The sequence below is a fragment of the Patagioenas fasciata genome, unplaced genomic scaffold (assembly GCF_037038585.1).
Source record: "Patagioenas fasciata isolate bPatFas1 unplaced genomic scaffold, bPatFas1.hap1 Unplaced_1, whole genome shotgun sequence".
Taxonomy (NCBI): Eukaryota; Metazoa; Chordata; class Aves; order Columbiformes; family Columbidae; genus Patagioenas; species Patagioenas fasciata.
Window position 1 is genome coordinate 2,671,839 of NW_027288510.1, and position 14,327 is coordinate 2,686,165.

General features: G+C 55.7%; 1 long non-coding RNA gene across 1 annotated transcript; it reads left to right on the plus strand.

The window, feature by feature from the left end:
- The first annotated feature begins 8,036 nt into the window (after positions 1–8,036).
- Positions 8,037–14,021, plus strand: LOC139826723 (uncharacterized). The gene is made up of 3 exons (XR_011736867.1): positions 8,037–8,152; positions 12,607–12,847; positions 13,592–14,021. It is a non-coding gene; the product is annotated as an uncharacterized lncRNA (long non-coding RNA).
- The last annotated feature ends 306 nt before the right edge of the window (positions 14,022–14,327 follow it).

Genomic DNA, 14,327 nt, shown 5'->3' on the forward strand with positions numbered 1-14,327 from the left:
AAGCGTTTCCTTATGTCCAATCTAAACCTCCCCTGGCACAACTTAAGGCCATTCCGTCTTGTCCTATCCCTCGGTACCTGGGAGAAGAGATCAACATCCTCCATGTTCCAACCTCTTTTCAGGTAGTTGTGGACAGCGATAAGGTCTCCCCTCAGCCTCCTGTTCTCCAGGTTAAACATCTCCAGTTCCCTCAACTGCTCCTCATCACACTTGCTCGTCAGCCCCTCACCAACTCCGTTCCCTTCTCTGAACTTGCTCCAGAACTTCAAGGTCTTTTTTGTCATAAGGGGCTCAAAGCTGACCCCAGGACTCGAGGTGCAGACTCAGCAGTCCTCACTACATGAGAACAATCACTGCCCTAGTCCTGCTGGCCACACTATTGCTGATCCAACCAGGATACCACTGGCACTATTTGGCCACCTGGGCACATGCTGGCTTAGGTTCAACCACTGTCAACAACAGCCCCAGGTCCTTTCCGTCCTCAACAAATTTCTAGCCGTTCTTCCCTCAGCCTGTAGCACTGCCTGGGGTTGTTGTGACCCAAGTGCAGGACCCAGCATTTGGCCGTGTTGAACCTCATACAATTGGCCTCAGCCCATCGATCCACCTGATCCAGATCTCTGTGTAGAGACTTCCTACCCTCTAGCAGGTCAACACTCCCAACAAACTTGGTGTCATCTGCAAACTTATTGAGGGTGCACGTGATCCCCTTGTCTAAATCCTTGATAAAGAGATTAAACAGAACTGGCACCAATACTGAGCCCTGGGGACACCACTCATGACCGGCCACCAACTGGATTTGGCTCCATTCACCACAACTCCTTGGGCCCGACCCTCCAGCCAGTTCTTTATCCATCGCAGATACACCATCCAGGCCATGAGCTGCAGCTTCTCCAGGAGATGCTGTGGGAAACAGTGTCAAAGTCTTACTAAAGCTTCCCTCATCCCCTATACAGGGTGCCTTGTCATGGAGGAGATCAGGTTTGTCAAGCAGGACCTGCCTTTCTTAAACCCATGCTGCCTAGGACTGATCACCTGGTTGTCCTGTGTCTGCCACATGATGGCACTCAGGATGATATGATCCATACTATTCCCTGGGACTGAGGTCAGGCTGACAGGACTGTAGTTCCCTAGATCCTTCTTATGTCCCGTCTTGTAGATGGGTGTCACATTCACCAACTTTCAGTCAACTGGAACCACCCCACTTAGCCATGATTGCTGGTAGATAATGGAAAGAGGCTCAGGGATCACCTCTGCCTGCTCCCTCAGCACCCGTGGGTGTATCTGGCCACACAGACCTGTGGGTGTCCAAGTGGTGTAGCAGGTCACCAACCATTTCCCCTTGGATTGTTTGGACTTCATTCTGCTCCTCATCCCTGTCTTCTGTCTCAGGGGGCTGGATACCTGGAGCACAACTGTTCTGACTATTAAAGACTGAGTCAAAGGAGGCTTCTAGTACCTCAACCTTTCCCTGTTCTTTTGTCAATATATTTCCTTGTGCATCCTTTTTTTTTTTTTTTTCTGAAGTATTTATAGTTTGTTTATTTCCTTTCGATGGCACTGCTCAGATTCAGCTCCAGTTGGGCTTTAGCCTTTCTGATTTCTTCATGAACAGCTTCATGACATCCTTGTAGTGATGCAGGAAATTGACAATTAACTAATTAACACTTAAAAACTAACACTTGACACTTGAGGAACTAACCCTACCCCACATCACTAAAGACACTTAGAGAGCTGACCCTTTAACCCACATCACTCTTGCCCAGCCTTGCTTAACTCTGTGTAACTTATTGTACGAAAAACAGGAGTTCACTGACGCCTCACAAAGATAATAGTCCTTGGTGCATCCTTGGGTGACCCAGATTACAGAGTCTTGGGCACAGGACAGGAGATACGCCAGTTTTAACTGACTCAGCAGTCTGAGACCCAACCAACTCATCACACTGGAACAAAGTTGACCGTGTACAGAGAAAGAGGACCCGGGTTCACGATCACTGCACAGCTGCAACCAGGAGGAGCCGGAGGTGGAGACTCTGGAAATGGTCTCCTGAACTCATTGTAATAAGAACCGCCCTCTTGGGGACAGGTTATGAATATGTATAGGTGTTCCATTTAACCAAGTTCACAGCTACTGTAATTTTACACACGCATTAGGTGAAATGATTCCCCGTGAGTCCAGCGTCGTAAATAAATGCATACCCTCTTTATAACCTCAAGGGTTGTAAGGTCATTCTGCGCCTCACAAGCAAATTTGGGACTGGGACATTGAGGTGATTGGTGACCATTGCCAGGTGAATGAAAGAAGCTGGATGAGCTGTGAGGAACTCACAGACATTTCCAACTCCACAGAAAACAGACCCTTGCAGTTAAAGCAACAGCACTTGACATAAAACCCACCCCCAAAAAACAAAAGACTCACACTGACCACAGGAAAAGCCTTGAAAACGTTGGAGAAAAGTCTACCAGGTCCCAGGGATCAGGGCTCAACCATTCTGGTGATGAACAAGCATCAAGGGCTGACATGGCATCAGAGCCACCTCCACATGGCCCTCACCACCTGTAACCAGTGTGTCCAAGTCTTTCCTTGACCAGCCTCCAGGGACAGGGACCTGCACTGGTTGTTTCCTTCACAGCTGTGTCAGTGATGGCCCTTGATGGTGTCCCACACACCCTCAGAAACTTGGGGTTTGCTTTTGCCTTTCACTTCATGAGAGGTTTGTTCGTTGTTTCAGTAGCTGCAGTTCAGGATCATGGCAGCAGAGGGCTCATTAACATCGAAAATGCTCTTGCAAGCCAAGGCTCTGTGCATCATTTTCCTAAACGCTTCAAGTCTGGTGTGGATGATTAGGGAGGTTTCAGGAATAGTCAAACAAAAAGCATTTCCATAATAAACAGCAACGAAGCCAAATTTCTTCTATTTCCTTCCCTGCTCGCCCTTCCTTCCCTTTCCAGAACAGGTGGTATCAGCAGCCTCCAGTTCATATTGATGTGGTGCATCTCATGAAAAAGAGAGAATATATCAGAAAAGTGGGTGCCTAAATCACCATGTGAGTGAGGAGACAGACCAGGACACCTTAAGAGGAATCACACTCCTCTGGGCCAAGAGGTGGTTGTACCTGGGAATCTCAGGTGTTGTGCACAGTGACACTTGTGTTCAGGGAGCTGGTCAAGTGACCCATCTCCTGTTCTGTAATGGTGTCTGAGTTTGCTCAGGTCACCCCTGACTTGAGCCCCATCCACTGCTGGGTGTTCTCCAGACTCCTGCCTTCAGGAACAAAGTCCCAGGAGACCTTGCTGGTGAAGATGGAGGCAAAGAAGCCATGAAGAACCTCAGTCCTGTCTGATTCTACTCTTATGAATTCAGCAGCAGGCCCATGTTACCCTTGTCTATTCTTCTGCTGTAAGGAAGATGAATCAGTTCATCTTGCTGCCCTTACACTCCCCTGCAGGTATCAAGGTCAGGGCAGCTTTGGCATCATCCCCACATCCGTGGACAAGGTTTCTAAATTCCTCCTTTGCAGCTTCCCCTGCTTCCACCTCCTGTGTGCTGCCTTTTTGCCCTGGAGCTATGTCAGTTCAGACGAGCAGCCTCATAAGACAAACACTTCTTTACATGGTACTTAGAGACAACATTTTGTGCTTGGAGCAGGCTGTCTTGTAAGACTGATCAGATTTCCTGAGCTCCTTCATCCTACCCAGACCTACTTCCATGTCACCACGTCGCCCACCAGCCCCCAGTATGTCAAAGTCTTCTCCTCTGGAGCCCACCAGCCTGTGCTCTGCTGCTGGCCTTCCTCCCTCCCCTCTGCTGCCTGGGACCCCACTGCTTCCAGGTCACAACAGCCAAGGTGGACACTGATGTTCACATCCCTCACCAGCTCTTTTTGTTTTCCAGTTCCAGATCCAGGTGAGAATCACCCTTGTTGCCCACCAAGCGGACATGTTAAGCAGTTGGCCCAAGATCCTCTGGACTGCTGGCACCTGCCACTTTGCCAGGCCACTGAATGTCAGTCAATTACAGTTCCCGATAGGAAACTGCTCGTCAAATGGTGACTTCTTCAGGTTGCTGACAGAAGATATTTTCCACTACTTCTCCATAATCCAGCATTTTATAACACCCAAAGCACTGTCACCCTGTGCTGGTTTATATGACAAGTCTTGGAACTGGAGGTGAGTGTGGCTGTGCTACAGTTGTCACCTCTCTGAGAAGACAACAGGAGTTTGATCAACATCAGACAGCGTCCATTTCAGCTGGCTCCAAGATGGACCCAAACATGGCCAAATCTGACCCACTCAGTGATGCTGGCAGCACCTCTGGGATATTGTATTTGAGAAAGGGTAAAAAATGCTGCACAACAGCAGGTGGGAGAGAGGAGGGAGGAGATGTGAGAGAAAAGCACTGCAGACACCAAGGTCATATCCCATAGGACCCAAGCAGGTCCCTCAGCAGGGCAAAGCTTGCTCTCCTGAAATCCTGCTCTTGGCCTTGTGATCATCTCCCAGGAGCCTCAGCTCCACTTTCCCATCCCTGACTGTTCCATCCTGGCCAACTCTTTGTGGTTTTAAGTGTGAAGTCCCACAGGGCACCTCACCTCACTGACTCCTCAGTCACCCGTGTCAGGAAGATGTTGTCAATGAGCTCCAACCCCTCCTGGATGGCTGGTTCCTTGCAGATATTGGGATTTCTCAGGTCTGTCACGAGGACACTGGCTGGAAACATGAGGCTTCTTTAATTTGTCTGAAAGAGGCCTCATTTAGTTCCTCTTCCTGATCAGTGTCTCAGCAGCTGATGTCCAGTGACCACAACATTGCCCATGTTGTTCTGCCCTCTCATGCTGACTCCTCAGTGTTCAGCTGACATTGTTCCTCCCCAGGCAGAGCTCCACACATTCCTGCTGCTCTCCCACATGAAGGGAAACTATTCCTTTGACTCCAAACCTCTGGCATTATTAGTATCAGACACACAAGACCCCACTATTTCCCCAGGAGACAATATTTATAGTGTCCTGTAATGCCTCATGTTGGGAGAGACACCTTCATCAGGATAAGCCAACTGTATGCAAACTTTAGTAGTTGAGCAAATGGAGCTACAGTCCAGGGAGAGTTCAGACCTTGTGAATACCTGGTATTCACCCATCAGAAATCTCTGATTTTTGACGAGATGAAACGACGAGTTCTCAGTGACCCTGAGGAGAAGGGCCTGGGCACTCCAGGGTCCCCACACCAGCCCGTGGTGCACGCTCTCCATGAACAAGGCAGCTGCACACGGGGCTGCATGAGGAGGAGCGTGGGGACCCAGACACCTGGAGTTCTCATCCCATTCGGTTCAGCACTGGTGTGACCCCACACACACGGGGGTGTGCCAGTGTGCGGCTTCCCAGTTTGGAGAAGCAAGGAGGAACTGGAGAGTGCAGGGCTGTGCCAAGGCAGGTTCAGCACCTTGTGCACATGGTGTGGGATGCTGAGGGACCTGGGCTGCTTTGGCCCAGCAGCGCTGGGGAGGCTGCAGCAGTGCAGGAGTAGCCTGAGAGTGCTTGAAGGGTGGTTTCAGAGGTGGTGGAGGTTTTCTGCATACTGGGAAAGAGCATGGGAAAAAAATAATGGCACAAAGGGCAGCTGGGGAGGTCCAGGCTGGAGATGAGCAGGAAGGAATGTGACTGGAAGGGCAGTGCTGTGGTGGAGCAGGTCAGCAGAGGGAGTCTGCATCAGCCCAAGGCTTTGTGCTTCAAGGAACAGCTGGGGAGGATGCAGAGATCTCAGCAAAGGGAGGAAGATGCTCAGACAAGAGCAAGGTGGGGCAGCAGGGGGGATGTCTGCAGCCTGCAGGGAAAGAGGTGCAGGGGATGCCACAGCACAGGACAGGCTGTGGTGGAGATGATCAAGGGATGTGAAGAGGCTGAAAGCCCCAACAGACATGAGCTCCTTCTCCCCTTGGCTATGGCTGTTGTCTGCACCTCTGATGCCTGTGAGGAGACACCTTGTCCTTCCAGCACAGGGGCCTCATGGCCTCCTTGTCCCCAGCCAGGAACCTGGGAGGTGTGGGACCATAGTCCTGCCCTTGGCCTTGCACAGCCCCACATCACACTGTCCAGGAAGGGCCCTGAGCAATGTGGGAGGAACAGGATCTGCCTTCCCAGGGCTGGGGGTCAGGGCTTGTCCCTTTGGTTAATGAAACACATTCAGGTTTACTCAGCATCTAAGAGAACTTCACCTTGCTTTTCCTGACCTCTTGTCACTGCATCCCGTTTTCTTCTGTAACCGGACCATGGGGTCAGTTCCTCAGTAGTGTCCCTCAGTGGGACTCATTAACATTGCAAGAAACTTTGGAGTTTGAATCTGACTTCTTGAGAGGTTTCATCAGGTTCCCCTGAGGGTTTGAGGTCCATGGACTCAGCACCAAACCCACCAGAGGGGTCATTAAAGCGCCTTGGGCTGCTCCTGTGCTGCTGAGCTGGGCTGGGCTCCTGGGACAGAGGGAGCTCCTGGCAAGCGGCAGCGCTGCAGAGAGACAGCTCTGCCCAGGAGCAGCTCCTCTGCACACGCAGCAGGGCTGAGGGCTCTGCCTGGGGATCTCAGGGAGACGAGCAAGGCACTGCCCTGGCTCAGAGAGCTCCGCTGAGCCCCTGCAGAGGACGCGGAGGCCAATTCACACCTGAGTTTTACATACAGAAACACTAAACCAGCCCCCAGGAGCATCCCAAGCCTCTGGAGACACTGGTACAAGCGCAGTTTCCCCTGGCGAGTCCCTTCCCACCCGCAGCTCGTGGAAGCCTCACCCAGGGTGCTGGAGAGACCCTCGGTCGGGGCACCGAGGTCCTGGGCTGCGGTCAGCGGTGTCACAGGGTGGTTGGGCAGCTCCTGGCGGGGCTGTTCACGCCGTCTCCTCTGGTGAGCCGTGCTCAGCCGCTGCTGCGCGGTCTCTGGGAGAAAGGGAGAGAGAGAAGCTGTCAGAAAAGCTTCAGGGCTTGGGCACTGTGGCCCCAGGCCCAGTGGGGAGGGTGAGGAGACACCTCCCTGATGCAGACGCTGCTGCTGCTGCTCCAGCTGCTCCTGCTGCTGCTGCGGGACCTGCTCCTCCTCTGGCCGCTTTGGGTTTAAAAGCCCAAGTCTCTTTCGCCTTGTGTTCCCTCCCCCTGAGAGGCCCCCAGTCTGGACTTTTCTTTGCTGTACCTTTTAAGTTGTATTTTGTCTTATAATTCAAGTATCTTTTTAAAATGCAAACGCCTGAGACTCTGATACAGGGAACCTGGGGACAAGAACGTTCCTGTGGCAGTTTGTGCACACGAATCCGCGTGTGGCACTGCTTTGCTGATGGAGCTGGGAAGGAAATCCTCGTCCTTCTCTGGAGCCGAAAAACCACACGCGGTGGTTGGAGAAACTGCCAGTTTGACCTGGAAGGACGAAGCCAGAATTTGAGGGCAAAAATCAGTTGCCCCAGGTCCTTAGGTCTGGAGGTTGCTCTGGGATGTTCTTCTGGTTTTTAAAGGCCATGTTCCAGAACACAACGATGCCAAGCGAAGGGTCCAGGCTGTGTTTTCCTCCCCGCGCATTTCCCTGTGTGATCTGCTCTGTGACCCCCCGTGAGCAGGGGTTGGACTGGGGGTCTGCAGAGGCCCCTTCAGCCCCACCAGGCTGGGATTCTGTGGCTCTGTGACTCTGCACTGCGGTTCCCCAGCACCTCCAGGATGTTCCACAGCCCACAGGCAACTGCAGCTTTTCCTTTTCGGGCCGATTTCTGAAAAACCCCTGGCTCTTGTGCTGGGCTTCACCTCCCGTCCGGGTACCCCGGGGTGACAGCGGGGCCTCTCCGGTCCTTCCGCGGGCTCTGCCCGGTCGGAGCAGCAAGGCCGGCGATGGGGAGGGGTTCCCGGGGAGGGCAGAGCCCGTCCCGCGGGGCTGCGGGGACGTTTCTAGGCAGGCTCCGCGCTAAACAGCCCCGTTGCTAGGGCAGGGGGGCATTCCCAGCCCGGCGCTGCGGTAGACAGACCCGTTGCTACGGCTGCGGGGCCTTCCAGGCCGGACTCCGCGCGGCGCGGCCCCCGTCGCTATGGGAACGGGGCCCTTCCAGTGCGGGCGGCGCGCAGCATGGCGGTGCCCCTGCCGAGCGCGGCGCTGAGCGGCGTCCGGAGCGGGCGGGCGTTCGGCACGGCCGGTGAGTCCCGGGCCGAGGAGCCCCGGGCCGAGGAGCCCCGGTTCCCCTGCGCGGGCAGCGGGAGCCGCTTGGGGCGTGGCGGGGAGAGCGCTCGGGCGGCTGAATTGCTGGCGTGGCCGGCTCGGGGAGGCGGGGGTGGCTCCGGCTCTTCCCGGGCTCTCTCGGCCTCGTCTCTTGGGCTCTGGAGAAAGCGGGAACTCTCTGGCAGCGAAGAGGTGGAGTGAACAGCAGAGGCAATGCCGCTGTTCGGCGGCATTCTTTATTTCATCAGCGCTGGGCAGCACTGGTAGACGCTTGCACCTGGGCAGGAACAAGCCCAGGTTCCAGTCTAAGCTGGGGAAGGACCTGTTGGAGAGCAGCGAAGGGGAAAGGGACCTGGGGGTCCTGGGGACAGCAGGGTGACCATGAGCCAGCACTGGGCCCTTGTGGCCAGGAAGGCCAATGGTACCTGGGGTGGGTTAGAAGGGGGTGGTCAGTAGGTCAGAGAGGTTCTCCTGCCCCTCTGCTCTGCCCTGGGGAGACCACACCTGGAATATTGTGTCCAGTTGTGGCCCCTCAGTTCCAGAAGGACAGGGAACTGCTGCAGAGAGTCCAGCGCAGCCACCAAGATGCTGAAGGGAGTGGAGCATCTGCCGTGTGAGGAAAGGCTGAGGGAGCTGGGGCTCTGGAGCTGGACAAGAGGAGACTGAGGGGGGACTCATTCATGGGGATCAATATGGAAAGGGGGGTGTCCCGGAGGCACCCCAGGTTCGTTTAAGGGACAACAGGGTCCAAAACAACTTCTGTTAAACCGGTGAGAAACAGGGTTTTAGCATCCAAAAGTGACTTGAATACAGGTTCGGATACCAGTTGAGGAAAATGATGAAGGGGCAGCAACCAATACGACAGGCGGTGCACAGAGTGCATGCACGTGGCTTCACCAAAACAATGCCGGAGCCGTCCCTGAGTCCGGGAGGAGTCTGCACTTGCCTGAACACGGTGTGGGGTTATTTTGAAGAGATACACGTACTGTAGTGAGTACGGAAAGTGCACACTCGCGATTCTGCGAGGCTAAATTTATAATACACTCGCAATCCTGCGATGGGCAGTTTCACTCACACCCGCGGCGGCAAGGCAGCGGAGTCTCCATCCCGGGGGGGCTCTCGGCGGCAGCATCTCGCTCGTGCTGCGAGAGACCCGCGACAAATGGGCGGAGTCTTGACAAGAGTCCCGTTTTTTATTGGCTGATCACATCTGACTGTGGGCATTCCAGAAGCTTCTCTGCACCCCCACTCTGGCTGTGGGTGCCCCTGAAGCCTCCAAACATCCCCCACACTGGCTGCGGGCGCCCAGCGGCTCCCTGGCACCTCGGCGCTCCCTTCTCCTAACGGCCCTGGCCAGGGGCTCTGGGGCCAAACAAAAGAAGCTGTAGCAGAGAGAGAGGGAGATGTGTCTACTCCTTCCATGATGAAGGAGGGAGGGGGAGAGAGGGGGGTTTGCACCCTGCCACACCCACTGTCCTGTCCTGTACCCCACTATACTGCCCCTTCACCCTGCATACCCCCTCCCTACCCCCCTGCACCCCAATGTCCTCCACATGGTGCTGGTGGATGGATCCAGCTCAGCACAGGGTGGGGTGCCCGACTGCTCTTCCTGGGCCCCCCCCAAATCCTGCTGTGAACCAGCAGGTCCCAGTACAGCCCAGCACCGCTGTGCCTGCCCAGGGGGTTGCAGCCAGTGGGGGGTGCCCAGGAGTGGGTGCTGACAGTTTGGGGGAGCACCCGCCTGGCCCCAGCCCAGGGCAGCATGTTGGGGTGATCCTGGGTCCCCACACCGTGACACTCAGCAGCAGCCACTACGTGTGTGTCACAGGGCTGTGCTTGTCCCCCTGTCCCCTGCAGGGCTGGGGACACACACACATACCCAAGCACCTCAGAGCCCCCACCACCCCCTCCCACAGGCATCCCCACTCTGATGCCTTCATCACCCTGAGCATCCTCACCTGCACCCCCATGCTCCTGGACACCAATTTAAGCCCAGCAGCCCCAGTGCTGGGATGTGTTGTGCTCAGCTCTGTTCCCTGTGCCCACTTTGGGGGTTTCCTGCTTTATCTGCCCCCACTTAGGTGTTTTATTTCCCCCTGATGGATGCTGGATGTGCAGTGGGACCTGCTGCTGCTGCCATGGTCCCCCTTTGCTGCCCAGGGTGGGGGTGCTGGGACCACCTGCAGCCCTAGCTCATTTGGGGGGCAATGACTGGCAAACCAGCCTTCCCCCCACCCCGGGGGCACCCATTCTGCCCCCCTCTCTGTGCACTCTAGGTTCTCCCCATCCCTCTTCCCCTCTGCATCCTCTCTCCAGTTCCTCTGATCCCAAATATCACAGCTCCTGTGTTTCCCCCTCACACCCCCCATGCCCCAGATTCTTTCCTGGGTCTCCCCCATTCCTCTTTACCCCTCCAAATCCCCTCCAGCTCCGTTGCCCTCCGCAGGACTTTGCTCCTGTCCCCTGCTCAATCACCACTATCCCCACCGAGCACCTTCAGCTTGGCTCTGGTCCGTGCATGCTCACTCCCACCCTGTGTGACACCCCCTGCACCGTCCCATCCCTTTCCCCCTCCCCATATACACTTGGATCCTCTCTGGACCTGTCTCCAAGACCCTCCCTGGGTTTCTGTGCCCCCTGCTCTGCTCCAAGCTCCTCTGGGGCCACCCAGACCCCTCTGTCCCTTCCTCTGCTCCCCGTGCAGCAGAGCGGCCTGTGAGAGCTCGGGCAGGATGTGCTCCCCGTGTTCCCCCTGGATGGGACCCTGCCCCACGGTCTCACAGCGAATAGAGCCTGGAAAGAGGCTTTGCTGTCATCCGCTCTGGGTCGCCCATGGCGTGGCTGGGCTGGGACAAGCACCAGCCGCCTCCTTCCCCAGGGGAGCTGGAGCTGGTCACATCGTTGTGCAGGTTTTGGCAGTCGTTCTCCTTGCTGGTGTTCTTCAGATGACCTGAATCCCAGAGCACAAAATCTTTCCTATTGAGATTTCTCCCAAACAGGCACGGGTGTCAGAGCCGGCGAGCTCCAGAGTGAGCGCTGTGCTGTCCCCGCGCTGTCCTTTGTCCCTGCGTGAGCAGTGAAAGCCGGGCAACTGTGTGGGGGTGTTATTTTTCTCTGCTAAAGTGGCTGAAGCATTTCAAAGGGTTTCCCCAGGTGTTCTTGGCAGAGAGCTAAAGCCAGGCACATTTCCCTGGCCTCTGCATCACCCAAGACACTTCAGTTCTGCTTTTCCACCAAGCTGAGTGGTGTTGTCGATGCGCTGGAGGGAAGGGGTGGCATCCAGAGGGACCTGGACAGGCTGGGGGGTCCATGTGAACCTCATGAAATTCAACCAGGCCAAGTGCAAGGTCCTGCACCTGGGTCAGGGCAATACCCAGTACCAGCACAGACTGGGGGAGGATGGATGGATGGATGGATGGATGGATGGATGGATGGATGGATGGATGGATGGATAGCAACCCTGTGGAGAAGGGCTGGTGGGTGACAAAAGGGACATAAGCTGGCAATGTGCACTCGCACCCAGAAAGCCAAGTGTCTCCTGGGCCACATCACCAGCAGGTGGAGGGAGGGGATGCTCCCCCTCTGCTCTGCTCTCCTGGGGCTCCCCAGAGAACCGAGTCCAACTCTGGGTTGTCTGGCACAAGACAGACATGGACCCCAGGGGATCTGTCCCTCTGTCACCAGTGCTGCCTCAGTCCCACCCTGCTCCCTCCAGCATTTTAGAACGATGCTAAAACCCAACCTGTGGCTGGTGATGCCAACCCAGGCGATGTGTGGGTCAAAAATCATCATCACATATATTAACCCTCCTAAAACCAACATGGAAATGGCAGATGTTTGTGCCTCCTTGTGTGGATGCAGCTCTGGCTGCCTCGTCCCGCATCCCACCCTTGCAGCTCCAGGACAGACCCCACACTGGTGGCCCTGCCTGCATCTCCCGTCCCAGAACAGCCAAAGGAGCCGCTTGTTTTGGCCTCCAACTGGCTGATTTAGCCTGGTTCCCTTTCTCCATGAAGGATAAAACCCGGTGCTGAGGCTCCGGTGTCAGTCCCAGCCTGTGCCTACCCTTCGTTGTGTGTCATTTCATGTGATTTTGATCACATCCTTGAAAACAAAAAGAACCTCCAACCCACTCAGTCTCAGCCCTCCCAAGGCAGAGATATTTCCGCGTGGTGAACGCTCCCATGCAAATTCTCCCATGTCCTATTTTAGGTTTCTCGCCGGCACTGGCTGCAGACAACTGCGCTGGAGCTCCTGTCAAGCCTTAGACAAGGGTCTCAGGGATATGGGTCAGTGCCAGGGGTGGGTTATGGTTGGGTTCCATGATCTTGAGGGTCTTTTCCAACCAAAATGATTAATGAGTTTTTAGGGTTTATCCCAAATGATGGGAACCCCCGGTTCCAGCTCTGCTCTTTACCACATACCTTTTAGAGGCTGAAGAGGAAGGAGACGCAACACCTCAGCATACGGAGGGTCTTCCCCAAAGCTTCCCAGTGTCCCTTCTGTCTCCTCTGCACATCAGGGCAGGGCACAAGGGACAAAGTACCACCAGCACGCTCTGAAAGGTCATCATTTCTACCAGCTGCAACCTGATCTGGGTGAAGATGTCCCTGCTCATGGCAGAGGTTGGACTGCATGAACTGTGAAGGTCCCTTCCAACCCAAACTGTTCTGTGAGTCTGATGGCTGCACTCCAGTGGCGGGGATTCAGTTCAGGAGGGACCCAGGTTTTCAGGAATGCTGACCCAGGAGTTTGGGAGAGAGGACCCAGGAGTCCGGGAAAGGGACCCAGGAGTTCAGGCGGGGATTCAGGTCAGGAGGGACCCAGGAGTTCGGGAAAGGGACCCAGGAGTTCGGGAGAGAGGACCCAGGAGTTCAGGTGGGGATTTAGTTCAGGAGGGACCCAGGAGTTGGGGAGGGACCCAGGAATTTGGGAAAGGGACCCAGGAGTCCTGGAGAGGGGACCCAGGAGTTCGGGAAAGGGGACGCAGGGGTACCCCTAAGGACCCAGTAGTTGGGGGGTGACCCAGGAGTGCCCCAAGGGACCCAGGAGTTCGGGAGAGAGGACCCAGGCGTCCGGGCGATCCCGCTGCGTGGCCACGCCCCCTCCCCATCACCCCGCCCCCCTCTCCTTGGCCCCGCCCCCTCCGCCCCTGCACCGCGCGGCCTCCCCGGAGCCGAGCGGGCTCCGTCCCTCTCCTCCCCCCCCGCCCCCCCGTGCTCTGGGTGCCGAGTTCGAATCCCCCCGCAGCCGCCTCCTCCCCCCGCTCCCTCGGTGTGCGGGGCCTTGCGGGAGCGCTGCGTGCGGGGCAACGCGGGGCGGGAGCCCCCGGCGCCCCCGGGATGCGTGAGGGCGGCCGGCAGGGCCTGCGGCTGAGAGGAATCAACCTGACAAGAGGTTTTGTTCCATGGAACAGGACAGGATGGGTCTTCCCTGAATATCGCTGGATCTCTTACAGTTGGATTAATATTAGGATGGCAACCAGCCCTGTAGCCATAGAACTCTTGTAATCAGTAACCAAACTCTGTTCTTAAAGCTGACATAGATTTATGGTATATTCTTACAAGGCAGGTAACTGTAACCGAGCCTTATTCTTAAGGTGGACATAGATTTACGATATATTCTTTTAAAGTTGGTACCGTAGAAAATAACTGATAATTGTAGCATCTTTTAGATAGAAAGTTTGTGTTATTATAGGTGTGGAATATTCTAATGGTTGTCAGGGGTGTAATGAATGTGTATGTGACCGACTTGTATAATAAGGTATGGTCTGAATCAGCTGTTGGAAGCTTTGGGTGCGAACCCCTGGTTTCCCAGCGCTGGAATAAAGCACCGCATGGAACTGTGCCCGTGGTTCTGTGTCCTGATTGCTGACATTAGCACAAATCACAACTGCATTTTTCACATCCTCCTCCTCCTCCTCCTCCCGCTCCTGTCCGGGATGTGCAGCTGCAGCAGGCTCAGTGCCAGGGCCACAAGGTGCAGGGGCACCAAGAGCGGGGCCGCAGCCGAGCGGGTCCAGCAGAGCCTTGGGGAGGGCTGCCCTTGGAGCAGGGCCGGAGCTCCAGCCCTCTCCCTGCAGGCCTTTCCCTGACCCCCCAGCGCTCACCCACTGCCCAGCGCAGCCTCACAGCCACCAAGGAAACACCCAC